At 41.0% G+C, this 13,548-nt stretch overlaps 1 protein-coding gene across 4 annotated transcripts in view; it reads right to left on the bottom strand.

Moving 5' to 3' along the window:
• SCN8A (sodium voltage-gated channel alpha subunit 8) overlaps window positions 1–10,964 on the bottom strand; it is a 180,927-nt gene extending 169,963 nt beyond the window's left edge. For all 4 annotated transcript variants that reach the window (XM_069491136.1, XM_069491142.1, XM_069491135.1 and 1 more), the window contains exon 1: window positions 10,838–10,964. The gene's annotated coding sequence lies outside the window, so the exon portion shown is untranslated. The remainder of the gene's footprint in view (window positions 1–10,837) is intronic.
• Between the last annotated feature and the right edge of the window lie 2,584 nt (window positions 10,965–13,548).

Genomic DNA, 13,548 nt, shown 5'->3' with positions numbered 1-13,548 from the left:
CAGCCCCAGTCAGGCTGGATATAGTCTAATTAAAATTAAAGATGGAAAACACTCATTTAATTAATAGCAAGTCTTTGGTATCTATTCATCACTCAAAGATGGACTTATTTTCTTTGACCTATAAGGCTTTTGAGTAATTTCTAAATGTTAGGAGTTTACCTTAAGACCCTAAAATAAAAGAAATCTTATACCCTTGGGCACCTATGGCTAAAGTTTCCTGTGTGAGTCAGAACAAAAAAAGGCCTTGTAAGGTAAGTGAAATACTCATAACATTATTGTACTTTGTTTCCCTACTACACTACTTAGTCATTCAATCTGTGCATTTACTAAAACCCTTCTTGGATTTTATACAACCCCCTCCCCCATTTCTAGAGACAAGGAAGAAGAAATATTATAAACAGTTAAAAAATAAAAAAAAAAAATCTACAGATCTACTAAAATATCACTTGCACTAGAACATCCAGATTAATAAAATAGATTGCCAACATTCAGCCAGGCAGCCTTTATGGACTTTCCTCATCCCTTAAGAATGCCTCCCCAAGAGACTATTGTTTAATACTTCTTAATCAGTAAATTTGAGCATTCAAACTAGGAGACAGGTACAAACTTACAAAATGATTGCACTGACAGAATTACTGTAACTGTGCTTTGCATCCCTAAATACAGTGCTAAATTTATTAACATCTTGTACACGTACTCTGTCTGCTCTACTGGTTCTACAGCAAACCATGGGGTCTTTTGCCAACTGAATGCAAACTGTGATAAATGTAATGGAATTTGTAAGAACTCAGTAACTTTAGTGGTAAGAAGAAAAATAATTGTAACAAATTAAATAAGATTTTTTTAGCTACATTAAATTTCTGATGTGATTTTCTTTAGGTGTATTCTATTATTTTGATGTATATGTTTTGATATTCCAATCACCCCTCATTTTTCTTATCCAAAGGTCTATACTGACCAGAGAAGGCAGGAACAGACTCAGTTCAGCCTTCGCTCTAAATTATCACTATACACTGAAGTTGTATGTTAGAGCCCACTGGCCAGTCTTGTACCCCAGCTACACCAAGAAGTTCATGCAAGTCAAGTCTAACATTTTTCATCCACACCCCAAGATTCAGTACCTAAAATAGAAAGCAACAGCAGTGGCCGATAAGGCCTTTTCTTCTTTTCCCCTACTTTCACCTATTAGAATTCTTTCAGTTGCTACCTTTAACACAGCCTGCAATTTCAAATACTATGGCTACCGTGAAGTACGTGGAATATAAGCAAATGATCAAAAAATGAAATCCACTGAGTTTCAGTAAGGACAAAATAGTCATCTACCAAGTCAATGAAAAGGTGCATAACTCTTGCCCCTTTATCCTCCAAACTGAAGGTTAGTTGAGAATGTCAGGGAGAATGACGAGTTATGTGTCTATAAATGGATTGAAAGACTCCAAAATAAGGTTAGAGATCCACAAACAAAGATTAAATAATCTTTATAAGTGACAGCGTAGAAGTTCAGAAGACAGGTTTTCCTGCAAGAAATAACATTAAAAACTCAAGGGGGAAAAACCCCTCTGCAGAGAAATAATTAGAAAACTAGAAACAGGGCCCAGCGTGGTGGCTCACACCTATAATTCTAGCACTTTGGGAGGCCGAGGTGGGAGCATCGCTTAAGGCCAGGAATTCAAGACCAGTCTGAGGAAAAACGAGATCTTATCTCTGCAAAAAATAGAAAAATTAGCTGGGCATGGTGGCACACGCCTGTAGTCCCAGCTACTTGGGATGTTGAGGCAGGAGGATCGCTTGAGCTCAGGAGTTTGAGGTTGCAGTGAGCTATGATGATGCCATGCACTCTAGCCTGGGTGACAGAGTAAGACCCTGTCTGAAAAAGAAAAGAAAAGAAAACAAAATTAGAAATAAAGAGAGCTTGTCAATCAAAACGCTGTGCACTAGACTGCCAACATGTATTATGGAACATATTTCCTCAAATTTTCAAAATAGGAGATTCTCTGTCTCTAAACTTTAAAACAGCAAAATAATCTTTTAACTACTTCCTCTCCCTTTTCCCTAAGTTCTACTGAGTCTTCCTATAAACTATTTCTTACATTAGAAAAATATTACTTAAACACACACATCCATGTGACACACATATACAAAATTATATTTACTTTCCTTCCTTCCCCTCCTTATCACCACTACATTAGTCCAAGCCTTCATCACTACCCAGCTAGGACAAATCAAACAGCCAACTAACTAGATTTCCATTCCTCACTCTATTCCATCCTATTAGACACTGCTGACCAATATTCCTAAAACATTTCACCACAGCCTTGACCATCTGTCATTCTATATTCCCTCAAAAATTTTCTACAACATTCTCTGTCGCCATGAACAAAACTGCAAAAAGCCCTTAATGTTTGGCTAACTCTACCCTATCTCTGCAATCTGCTACAGGGGGATTCTACCCCAGCCCAACTGATTCATTCACTGTTCCCCCAAACCACTTTGTACATTCTCACCTTGGCTCACAGTGATCGACCCAACCATTCTGTAAAGCCCAGCTCGAATCGTACTTCTTCCATCAACCTGTCTCCAATCATATAAGCTTGAATAACTATACCATTTATTTGGCAACTAAACTCTTTTCAATTTTTTAATCATGAACCATTATAAAAACCTTTTCTTATTTAACACTTTGTGTTTATGACTTATTTTGCCAAATAAGTTCCTAGAACATAAAGTCTATCTTTACATATATATCTCTCTCAATACCTGTCACAATGCCTCACCCGTAGTTGCTACTAAGTATTTGTTGACTGGTGTGGTCAGGACAAGTGATTTAAAGTTCCCTATAGAAAGCAAAGGACCAATAGTTCTCAAGGCCATGTCTTCCTCTACACTTTTATTTTTAATAGATAATTCTCTAATGGAAATCGTAAAAAGGAATGTAGTTAGTAGAAAAGGCTGCTTCAGCCCAAACTAACATTTTACAGTAAATAAGCTGAGAAATTAGAATGTAAGTTTCACTAAGAAAAATAAAACATAGAGGGATTATGTATAACATTAAGAAAAGGGGGAATTAACTGATCTAAGATGATCTAGAACAAGCTCAAATTCCCAGCTATTTTAATAGTGTTTCTTAAAAGACAATGGCAACTGTGTAGGGGTCCGGGGTAGATAACGTGTACATGTGCGTAAATGTATGCAGGAAAGTTTACAAGAGAAATTAGCAACAGTAGTTGCCATTATGGAGTGCACACTAGATGGCTGGGAGACAGTAAAAGAAGACTCAACTTGGAACCTTCTAATTTTTGAACTCTGTGCCTCTGTTAACTATTCAAATAAATAAATATAAAAGATATATTTTGAGACACAGAGTGGGAGAAAAATCGACAAGAGTCTTTTGAAAAAATATTTTTGTATTTAAGGACTAAAAATCCTTTTTTTAAAAAAAAGAGAAAATGAAAGAAACATTTAAGAATGTTACTACATTTTTTTGCCATAAAGCCAAGATAATATCCTCATTTTCCCAATGCAGAGATCAGATAAATAAGGCAATCGACAGCAAAGTTCTAGCAGAGCTAAATAAAACTAAAAACAACAAAAACCACCTTCCTAAGGTTCTGTGCCCTGTCCAGATGATGAGAATCACTCTAGTTCAGGAATACCCAAAGTAGTCTTCAGAGGGGCATGAACACCTCTTCTTAAAATATGAGCAGTTCCCCATGTTCACATTGAAATGCCCTTGTCTGTTTTCACTTTTCTTATTCACTTTTTCTCACTTTCTCCCTCTGACAATTCCTCACACTCCCAACGCTTTCTTCCCTCCCTATCATGATACCTATCTTTAAAAATGCCTTGTTATCTTTAAGCCATCTTTCCTAGAAACAACACATTATGCCTCTTTTAGGATTCACCAAATCGTAGGAAATCCAATTAAGAATTCTGTAGCAAATGAGATTTCTGGGTATTCTGACCTCTGAGAAAGTTCTACCAGTCTCATTTGCAGCCTGCTTAATTTCTTTCTGCAATTTAATCATAATGCATCAATTCATTTTTATTTAAAAGCCTTTTATTCAGCTTCTTGCTAAGACACAAAGACAGTAGTGAATGTAACACAAAAGCATTATCCTTAATTGAAGAATTCCTCCTGAAATAAGGAGCTAACCATATAATAAATTAAGCCCTATTTGTTTACAGGGCTGTTGCTCAGTAAAATGAAGGAAAAATGTTATTCTGAACTGGCTTGCAGTGAACATCAAGCTTTTAGAGGCTCACCCTTCAACTGTCTGTACTATTAAAATAAGGAGAGAATAAGAACAGATGAACTATGAAGTGCTTTTTCACTGATAAAATAGTTGCCATCTCTTCCATTATCAATCATTATCTAAAAATTAAAAGCAACATTTTCATTTTGACTTTTTCTCCCTTCCCAAGGTCACTCTGGTGGAAACACTAATGATCAGTTAAATACCCAAAATGTAGGGAAAAGGAGGAAAATAAATGACTCTATAATTCACAAGCTTGATAATCTATCCCCAGATAAATAAGCATTCACTATACTTCTCTAATGTTCTTACTCCCCAGGAACTCAAAAGATTTTACAGCATAAAAACTGCACTAATCAGCTGAACATGAAAGGAGCCTGTTAATATGTCTTTTGAGGGATTTTAGTGCTTTCCATTTCCAGATCCTGGGACAAGCCCAATGAACACAGGATGCCTACCACCAATAATGAATACAAAGTGCGCCTCCCCACCTAATATTTTAGTCATCCCACCCCAATCAACTCCTTCCAGAACAATAGAGCTTCAGTCCCAAACTAATAAAAACTACCTCTTAGATTCTCAGGCTGCCAGCTTTTATTTCATTCTACTCTCCTCCATACGACACATCTCCATATGCCTAAGGAAAATCTTAAATATTATCCTCTTTCACCTTTGCACTTGCTAGCCCAAAGTCCTCCAGAACAACTGCTCCAACTCACTGCCCCCTCCCAGCACTAATCCCCCGTATAGTCTGTTCTCTGAGTCCCACGCCAATTTCAGCCTTGCATAAGCAAAGACATCCAGGTGATAGTGGTCATAATCCCCTACAGTCCCAGTTACAATCTAGGTTGGCAATGTGAGAGCATTTATGAGCAGCCAAGTGTATGTGTTTGCATGCAGGAGACATGAGTAAAGGTAAGCAGACACCAAGACATGATGACCTTTTTAAAAGTAGCTAGGATCAATGCCTCCTATTTCATCCATATTCTATTTATTGATGTATCTTCTGTTCATTTCCCCTCATCCTTCCTGCTTCTAAAATGCTCTACTTCAAAGATACTTTTGCCCTCCCTTTGCCTATCCCAGAATCTTTCATTATGCCCACTCACTAAGATATGTTTAGCTACGTAGGGTAATGATAATTTCTTAAAATAAAACTAAAATTGTTCACATTACTTGGTTATATGAACATCAGAATATAACACCATTTAATGGGAAAAATCTTTAAGCGTGAGTCGACCAACGTGGGTACCAGTCTCCACTATACCATGTAAATATTTAACCCTCAACAATTCCCTTAAGCTCTCGGATGCTCAGTTTCTTCAGCTATAAAATGGGTAGAGTAAAATTTGCCTTACCTAGCTCAAACAATCAACTGATAGAAGGATTTTAAAAGTTTTTGTAAACAAACATAGAGTAATAATGATCAAAGGTGGATGGTTACCTGTGAGAACTAAATGTATGAGATCATTCAAATAAGGCAGCTCAAGGACTATATAATAGGAAAACCTAAAATGGTGCTGAAGACAAAAGCAACTCCAAACTCATATAATCACTAACTACAATTTAAAAATCCAGCTCAAGTCAGAATAAAGGCAGGCCTCAGTTTTTGCATCCATTCCACCTTCAGATCCCAGGCCATAGCTAAGAACAGCCCAGTTGCCAGCTGGTAACCGCCAAAGTGTTACTTTTGGGTAAAGAGTCCCATTCTAGCATAGTTTGGGAATGAACAAGTAAAGAGTTACTTTGGTAACTGAACTTGTACTGTGGTGGTGGAGGAAAGCACAGCAATTACACAGTAAAACTTTCCTCCTTTTAGATCAGCAGTGTCCATCCAAGTTAGGGTATCTACAGATCCTATCCTCTACGCCAGACTGAAGATACAGCAACTGTCTGCTTTTGAGACTACTGAAATTTAACACAGTACATACATACTATATCAAATACACATATAAATATACACTAAGCTGCTAAATCCCTAGAGGAAAGGAGCTAATATATATTGAGCTCTATGTGTCAGAAACCATAAGGAAACAGAGATTTCATTTAATCCCCACAAACACCCTACAGCGTAGGTATTATTATTCCTATTTTTATAGATGAGAACACGGAAGCTCAGATTAAATAATTTGCCCAAGGTCACAAAGCTAGTAAGTAGCAGAGTCAGGATTTGAACTTAGTTTTGTCTGACTCCAAAGCCCATACTGCTTCTGACTTTTTCTTCTCAATGGTGTAACTATAGCAACCTTCTTGGGTCTCATTTCACCTTAATCCCTGACACAGTACTTAACTGTGTGTCTCTATAACTTCACAAAGAGACAGTGAAAATTTTTCCAGAAACCTTTTTTTTGTCTTTTCTTTTCCTGCATTTACTTCGTATTCTTGCACAAACTTTTTTTTTTTTAAGGTTAAATCACTGGGCTAGACCTAAGAGACTGCCATCAACATTTCAGCAATTAATAAATCCAAAGTGTGAAAGTTCTGTTTCCTTTAACACTTTAATAGCAATAGTTTTTGAGCATGGTATTATTTTCTAAGCTGGTGCTTACCATTTAATAAGAGTGTTAGTGCCTACTACAATGCCTTACACATAGTAGGTGCAAAGTGAGACTATTGATTGATTCATTGAGAAAAGCTTTCTTTATTCCTCTAATTAATACGCTAAATTTAAACCACGAGACTTTACAGGAGTCCAATTTTATGAGTGAATTATTTCACATTAAAGATGGTTTTCTGGAAAATTTAAAAATGATTAAGAAAAAGGTAAATTAGGGCTGGGTGCAGTGGCTCATGCCTATAATCCTAGCACTTTGGGAGGATCACTTGAGCCCAGGAGTTCAAGATCAGCCTGGGCAATAGCAAGACTCAGTCTCTACAAAAAATACAAAAATTAGCCAGGCATGGTGGCACAAGCCTGTAGTCCCAACTACTCAGGAGGCTGAGCCAGGAGGATTACTTGAGCCCAAGAGTTGGAGGTTGCAGTGAGCTGTGATGGTACCACTGCATTCTAGCCCAGACAACAGAGCAAGACCCTGTCTCAGGGGAAAAAAAAAAAGGAAAAAGGTAAACTGAAATGTAACAATCTAGTGTTTAAATCTCTAAACAACCAAGTACAGGATGATTAAATTAAGAGCTTAAACAGTGTGGTTTAAAATATTGTCATTCTGAATAACTTTTACAAGTGCTTCCTGCCTTCTCTATGGAAAAAAAAGACTGAAAAAACACAATGAAACTTGGAAAAACTTGGATAATTGTTTTGCTTAAGATGGTAAGACTAAGGATGACTTTTTCTTTCTGTTTTTACATACATTAAAATTAATAAGTATGTATTTTTATAATAATGGTAACTGATCTCACTCTGGATAAACTTTGTATTTTTAACACTGTCTATATAGTGTAGGTTTGTTGTCTTTAGATATAATCCATACAAATTAAGTATTCATTAATTCAAACACGTGCCTTCCAGAACTGTTATATAATATCAGCACATTAAAGATAATTATTTTTCTTTCCATTCACAGGTTTTTCTTGCTTTAGGTAGACATGTCTCTATCTTTGTATTCTTTTCAAGTAAGTATAGGTTTCTTATACAATCTCTATAGAATGTTGATTCTCATTCTTTTCTTGGTAACAAGCACAAGAATAACATTTGCCCCTGATATAGCCCCAGTTTACACACCTTTCAACTTTATGTATGTTACCTTCTCAATGAGATTAAAATACTTCAATCACTGTGGAATCTGAATAGAATGAGCTACTTTATATGGTAGTAAATTCCCTACCAATGGCGGTATTCAAAGTAGAGATCTCCCATAAAGGGGATTCCTGTGTTGGGTGGGAAGTTGTACAAGGTGGATCTTATGGCCCCTTTCCTATTCTATTTTGAAATAGTTTTGAGGACAAATCTACTTTAGTAATACAATGGATCATATACTGGTCTCTGCTGTGTCAAGTCCCTTTCCCAGCTCATCTTCTCAACCCTGAGAAGATGCCCTTCTGATCCAGCTTAACTTAGCGAGCTATCAAATTACTTCTTGTGGAGACCGAATTTCCATACTATTAAAAGTTTCTTGCTATTTAAAATGATTGAAACAAGCTGAAATAATGCAGTCAGCAAAATGTCACTGTATAACTTACATATGGATCTGTTGCAGCCTGTAAAGCACTGTCTCCACGAGGGACAGCCAAAATGAATTTATGTGGGAGTTATAAAATAACTAGGTCTTCAACCTCAAGTATAAACTCAGCTGCGCATGTACATACACATCCACAGGAAAGCCTACTAATAATAAAAAGCAAAGAAAAACCCAATCATGTCCTGCATATGTGCACCTCACGGCAGGACTGGCCAGGGAACTGTCCTTTCAGCACCACATCGAGAAACCCTAGTACGAGCCTAAACAAGGCAACCCAAAACTGAACCATGAGAAAAATTTGTTAAGGGTCCTACTAGGAAAGCAACAAGCAACTGCATGGTTGTTTTTAAGTATGCTGTATTCCACTTCATTATCCTTCATTAATTTAAAATAAAATCCTCCAAATATTTTGATAAAAGTTGACAAAACCACAAATGAAAACCAAAGCCACTCAAATGAAACCCAAGAAACCAGTAACTGTCTTGCACCATTATTGCTTTGCAACACCAGCTCTGCTAAGAAACACAACACATTTACATATACCCTAAATCAGATGTTCGGAGAACATGGAACATGCTTTCAGCCCTCCCCAGGGAGGGCCTCAATTTCTAGGACAGAGAATGCTCGCTGAACACCAAACCATCACTACCACCCCCCCTCCCAAGCAATCAAATCCTCTTTCAGGGAGAACTGAAGGCCTTATAGGTCATGAGTTCCAAAGAAAAAAGGCTGCAGTATTTCAAGAACCAGGTTACAGGCAATGTGCTACAAAGCTTTCAGCATTTTAAGTATGATTCCTCCAAGATTCCTACCAGGGTGGTACTGGGTGATAATGTTATCCAGCCATTTGCATTACATATAAAAGAATTTTTTTTTTTTGAGGAAAGACCCCCCCCTCCATATCTTCTAATGCACGTGGAGAAAAGAGAACTACAGAAAGATGGTGAGCCAGGGAAAAATCTACCACACCTGAAATCTCCCTTGGAAAGCTAAAACATCCCCCAGATCTAACACACCACTACCTCTCTAAAGGCTCTCCAGGTTCAAACTTGAGAAAACATTTATAAAAAGCTCTCTCCCCCTTTGCCCCCAAGGTCCTCACCCACACTTCCTGCTTCCATCCCTGACTCTCTGGTGCCCACTGTGCATTAAAAGCAGTTTTCCTTGTGTGGCAGAGCCAGCTCCATGCTAATTATTTCTCCCTCCCCCTGAATTTAGCCAGATGCAATGCAAAGTTTCTTCTACCCTCCCCCCAAGCAGATGACATCCATTTATTATGAACACTGATGCGAATCTTGGAATCTCCAGATACAAAATGTATTCCCCCATGCTTCAAAAACTGCAGTGTAAGTGTGAAGAGGGCATAGGGTGGAGTAGTTGGAAGGAATGCATGGTTTGAAGAATCCTATTTATCAGGCTGAAAAATGGTTCCCACTCCATCCCAACTCGAAGCTGGGGCCCCTGAAGGGGTCTCACAGCCCTCGCAAGCCCCCGGAAAGTTAGCTGCCAAGTCTTTCAGGCGGCGGTTGCTGCTGGCAATGGAGGGGATGGAGCTGAGCTCTCAGGAGAAATGCAGAGGCTTTGCAGTCCCCTAAGGCACCATGAGAACTAGAGGAGGGTCCAAGCCTGTGGAGCTGGGCAAACAGTCCTGTACCCCAACGCTAACAAGAAGCCAAGGGTGCTGCTGGTGGTGGTAAGGTGGGGGAGGGAAGGGAGAGAGGAGGAGAGGAACAAGCTCTGCATCGGGTGGCGTAGGGGTGGGGGTGGGGGAAGGGGATATTCTGAAAGTGATGTGCTCCCTAATGCAGGAATCCCAGCCGGCCGAAAAAGGTCCCGGGAGCCCCCAACACCGTCCCAGAGCACACGGTTGGGTGGGGGACGGACGCATCTGAGCAAAGGACAGGGTCAGTCTTTGCTGCCCAAAGAACCCAGGAGCCCCAGGCTTCTGCAATTGGTAGCAATCTGTAGCCCGAAGAGGGAGAAGGATGCAGTAAGACATGGGGGAGGGGGTAGAGCTGAGGGGCTGCTGTAGGAAGATCCCGACAGCGCTGTCCTTCCCAGTGCAGCCCGGCGAAGGGCCCAGACTCTGCCCCGGTTCTGGGGGAAAAGTGGGGGGCTGCACCATGGAAGGGGCGCCGAGGGCAGGCCCGTGTCCCTCAATGTAGCCAAGGGACGAAGGGAGCGAGGGTGTCCGGGGTGGGGGCCGGTGGTTCTCAATTCTCCTAAGGGACCCCCTGTAAACACCGTAGAAGGAAGCAAGACTTCCAAACACCTGTCCAAAACAGAGAGGGCAGAAACCCGGCTCCTTGGCCCCTCGAGCCCCGCCGCGCACTCTGCGGCAAAGCCCCTGACCGGGTATGGGCGAGCCCCGCTCAAGGGTCCCGAGGTAAGCAGGGGAACGCGGCGGGCAAGGAGCTGCGCCGGAGCGGGGGCTCTGGGGCGACTTACGGCAGCGGCGGCGGCGAAGGAGGCAGCGGCGGCCCTAGTGCGGGGCCCAGGAGGCGCGGCCGGACTGCAGAGGCGCCGAGGCTGCTGCGGGCGGGACTGCGGTGGGCGCCATCTTGGAGCGCTCCCCGCGCCCGCCCCCCGCGCCGCCCGAGTCCTTGCATAATTGATGACTCGCGCCCGCCGCGCGCCGCCGCGCGCGCGCCCCGCCCGCCCCGCCCCCGCGCCGACCCCTCAGCGCGCGCCCCCCGCCCGGGCCGCCCCCTCTCACCTCCCTCCCCGCGCCCGCCCGCGCCCCCGCGCCCCACCTACCCCTGCGGGGCGCACCTGCTCGCCCGCAGCGCGCCGCGCCGCCCGCCCGCCCGCTGGCTCTCAGGCTCGCGTCCCCGCGCCGCCGGGACCGGATCCGGGGCGAGGGAGCAGGGCGCCGGCAGGGGGCGCCGTGCCCGAGCGCCAGCGAGCGTCCCCGACCCGCCCCCACGACGCCCCCGCCGAGCCGCGTGGGGGGCGGGGACTGGCCGCGAGACGCCGGCTGGCTGCCCGCCAGTCCCGGGCATTGGAACCCAAAAGGTATTATTTTGATTCGTGTGCTCCGTGGCCCTTGTCAACGCTAAGTCTTGTCTTTTTTCCGAGCATACCCAGCAATAGTGCAATGCTCAGTTGTCGGAGTTTCTGACATCTTTAAACACAAGAAACTCAATTTACGTGATCTTTGGCCAACTGAAAAAAACGCAGAAGTCTATCAACAGCAGGTGGAGGCTTGTGTTTCAGCCAACAGGGGCCTGGTACGAGGAGTGGGGAGACTCTGCTTTCTTGAGAGCCCCCAGGTCTGAAAGTGTGTAGAGGTCATCATCATCTTTCTGAACCTCAGTTTGTCCGTCTGTGAAGTAGGCATGAACATTTGAACTGCTTATTGCACACTTTCTTATGAAGACAATGAATGCAAGAACTCTTAGCACTTTATTGTGCCTTTTCTCTACATATTTCTTTCTACCACCAATCACAATTAAGAGTGAAAGAGGATCGTCAGGCTGCCTTGGACATGTAACAACCTCTCTAGACCTCAGTGTTCTGTCTGTAAAAGGAAAAAATAATCACATTACCAAACTAATAGACTCATGAAGACTAAAGGAAAGAATGTATTTCACACATTGCTAACACAACCTGGCACTCAGTATACCTATCACATAGTGTGCCCTCTACATTTTAAAATAGTTTTATTGGGGTGTATTTGGCATACAATAAACTGTGCATGTTTAGAGTGTACAATTTTGACTTAGGTATACGTTCATGAAACCATCACCACCCAGGTAACGAACATACTCATTACCTCCAAAAATTTCCCCTTGCTTCTTTGTAATCACTCCCTGCATTGCTCGCCCCCACACACCCTCTCCAGGCAACCACTGATCTTCTTTCTATTACTGTACATAAGTTTGCATTTTCCAGAATTTTAAATAAATGGAATCATACAGTACAAATTCTTTATTTTTTTTCTTTCTTTCTTTCTTTTTTTTTGGTATGGCTTCTTCCACTCAGCATAATTATTTTGAGATTATTCAGTTGTTGCCTATCAATAGTTCGTACCTTTTTATTGCTTGGTAGTATTCATTACAAGGATGGATATACCACAAGTAAGAGATGTGTGACTCTTTCACTTGAACATTTAGAGTCCATTGTGGGATTATGAATTAGCCTAATTTCAATATTATTGTTTCCTGGGGAACAGGGAGGAGAAGGAGAGAGATGGGAGAATGTCCAGTTGGGGGAGCAGTCAGAACATACGCAACATTTATCGATAAGTTTGCCATCTTATTTGGGTGCAGTTCGTGTTGCCCCAGAACAATTACAATAGTAACATCAAAGATCATTGATCACAGATCACTGTAACAGATAAAATAATAATGAAAAATCTGACATATTGTGAGAATTACCAAAATATGACACAAGACATGATGCTGGAAAAATGGTGCTGATAGTTTTGCTTGACGCAGAGTTGCCATAAAACTTCAGTTTATGGAAATGCAGTACCTGTGAAGCAGAATATAATGAGGTATTCCTGTACTTGAAAATTTCTAAGAGAGTAGATTTTAAGTGTTCTCATCACAAAAAAAATAAGTACGTGAAGTAATGCGTATGTTAATTAATTTGATTTAACCATTTCACAATGTATGCATATTTTAAAACATCATGTTGTACACCATAAATATACACAATTTTTATTTGTCAATTTTAAAATCCTCCCCAAAATTGTATTTTTTTTCCTGGCAACATATGGTTGGGTCTTATTTTATTTTTCAGCCCGACAGTATCTTTTTTTTTCATTGGGGTAGTTAGACAAGTTATAGTTCATGTGATTATTCACATGATTGGGTTTAAATCTAATATTGTGCTATTTGTTGCCTATTTGTTCCCATCCATTCTTTTTAATCCTCTCTTCTCTTTTTCTGCCTTATTTTAATTAATTGGAATATATTTTCCAATTACAATATATTCTATTTTATTTACATTTTGGCTTATTAGCTATACTCTTCATTGTGTTATGTTACTGCTACATTAATTTAAATATTTGCCTTAACTTGGATACTAAACCAAACTGTAAGTCCTTTGACTCCTGGACTTTGTGTGCTTTGCATGCAGTAGATTTTCAATACATACTCAGTGAATGAATGAGCATTTGTTTCTTCCCATCTTACATCAACAAGCATTTACTG

Source organism: Eulemur rufifrons, chromosome 16 (assembly GCF_041146395.1).
Source record: "Eulemur rufifrons isolate Redbay chromosome 16, OSU_ERuf_1, whole genome shotgun sequence".
NCBI classification, from domain to species: Eukaryota; Metazoa; Chordata; class Mammalia; order Primates; family Lemuridae; genus Eulemur; species Eulemur rufifrons.
The sequence above is the reverse complement of the archived record's forward strand: the minus strand, read 5'-3'. Positions and strand labels throughout refer to the sequence as shown.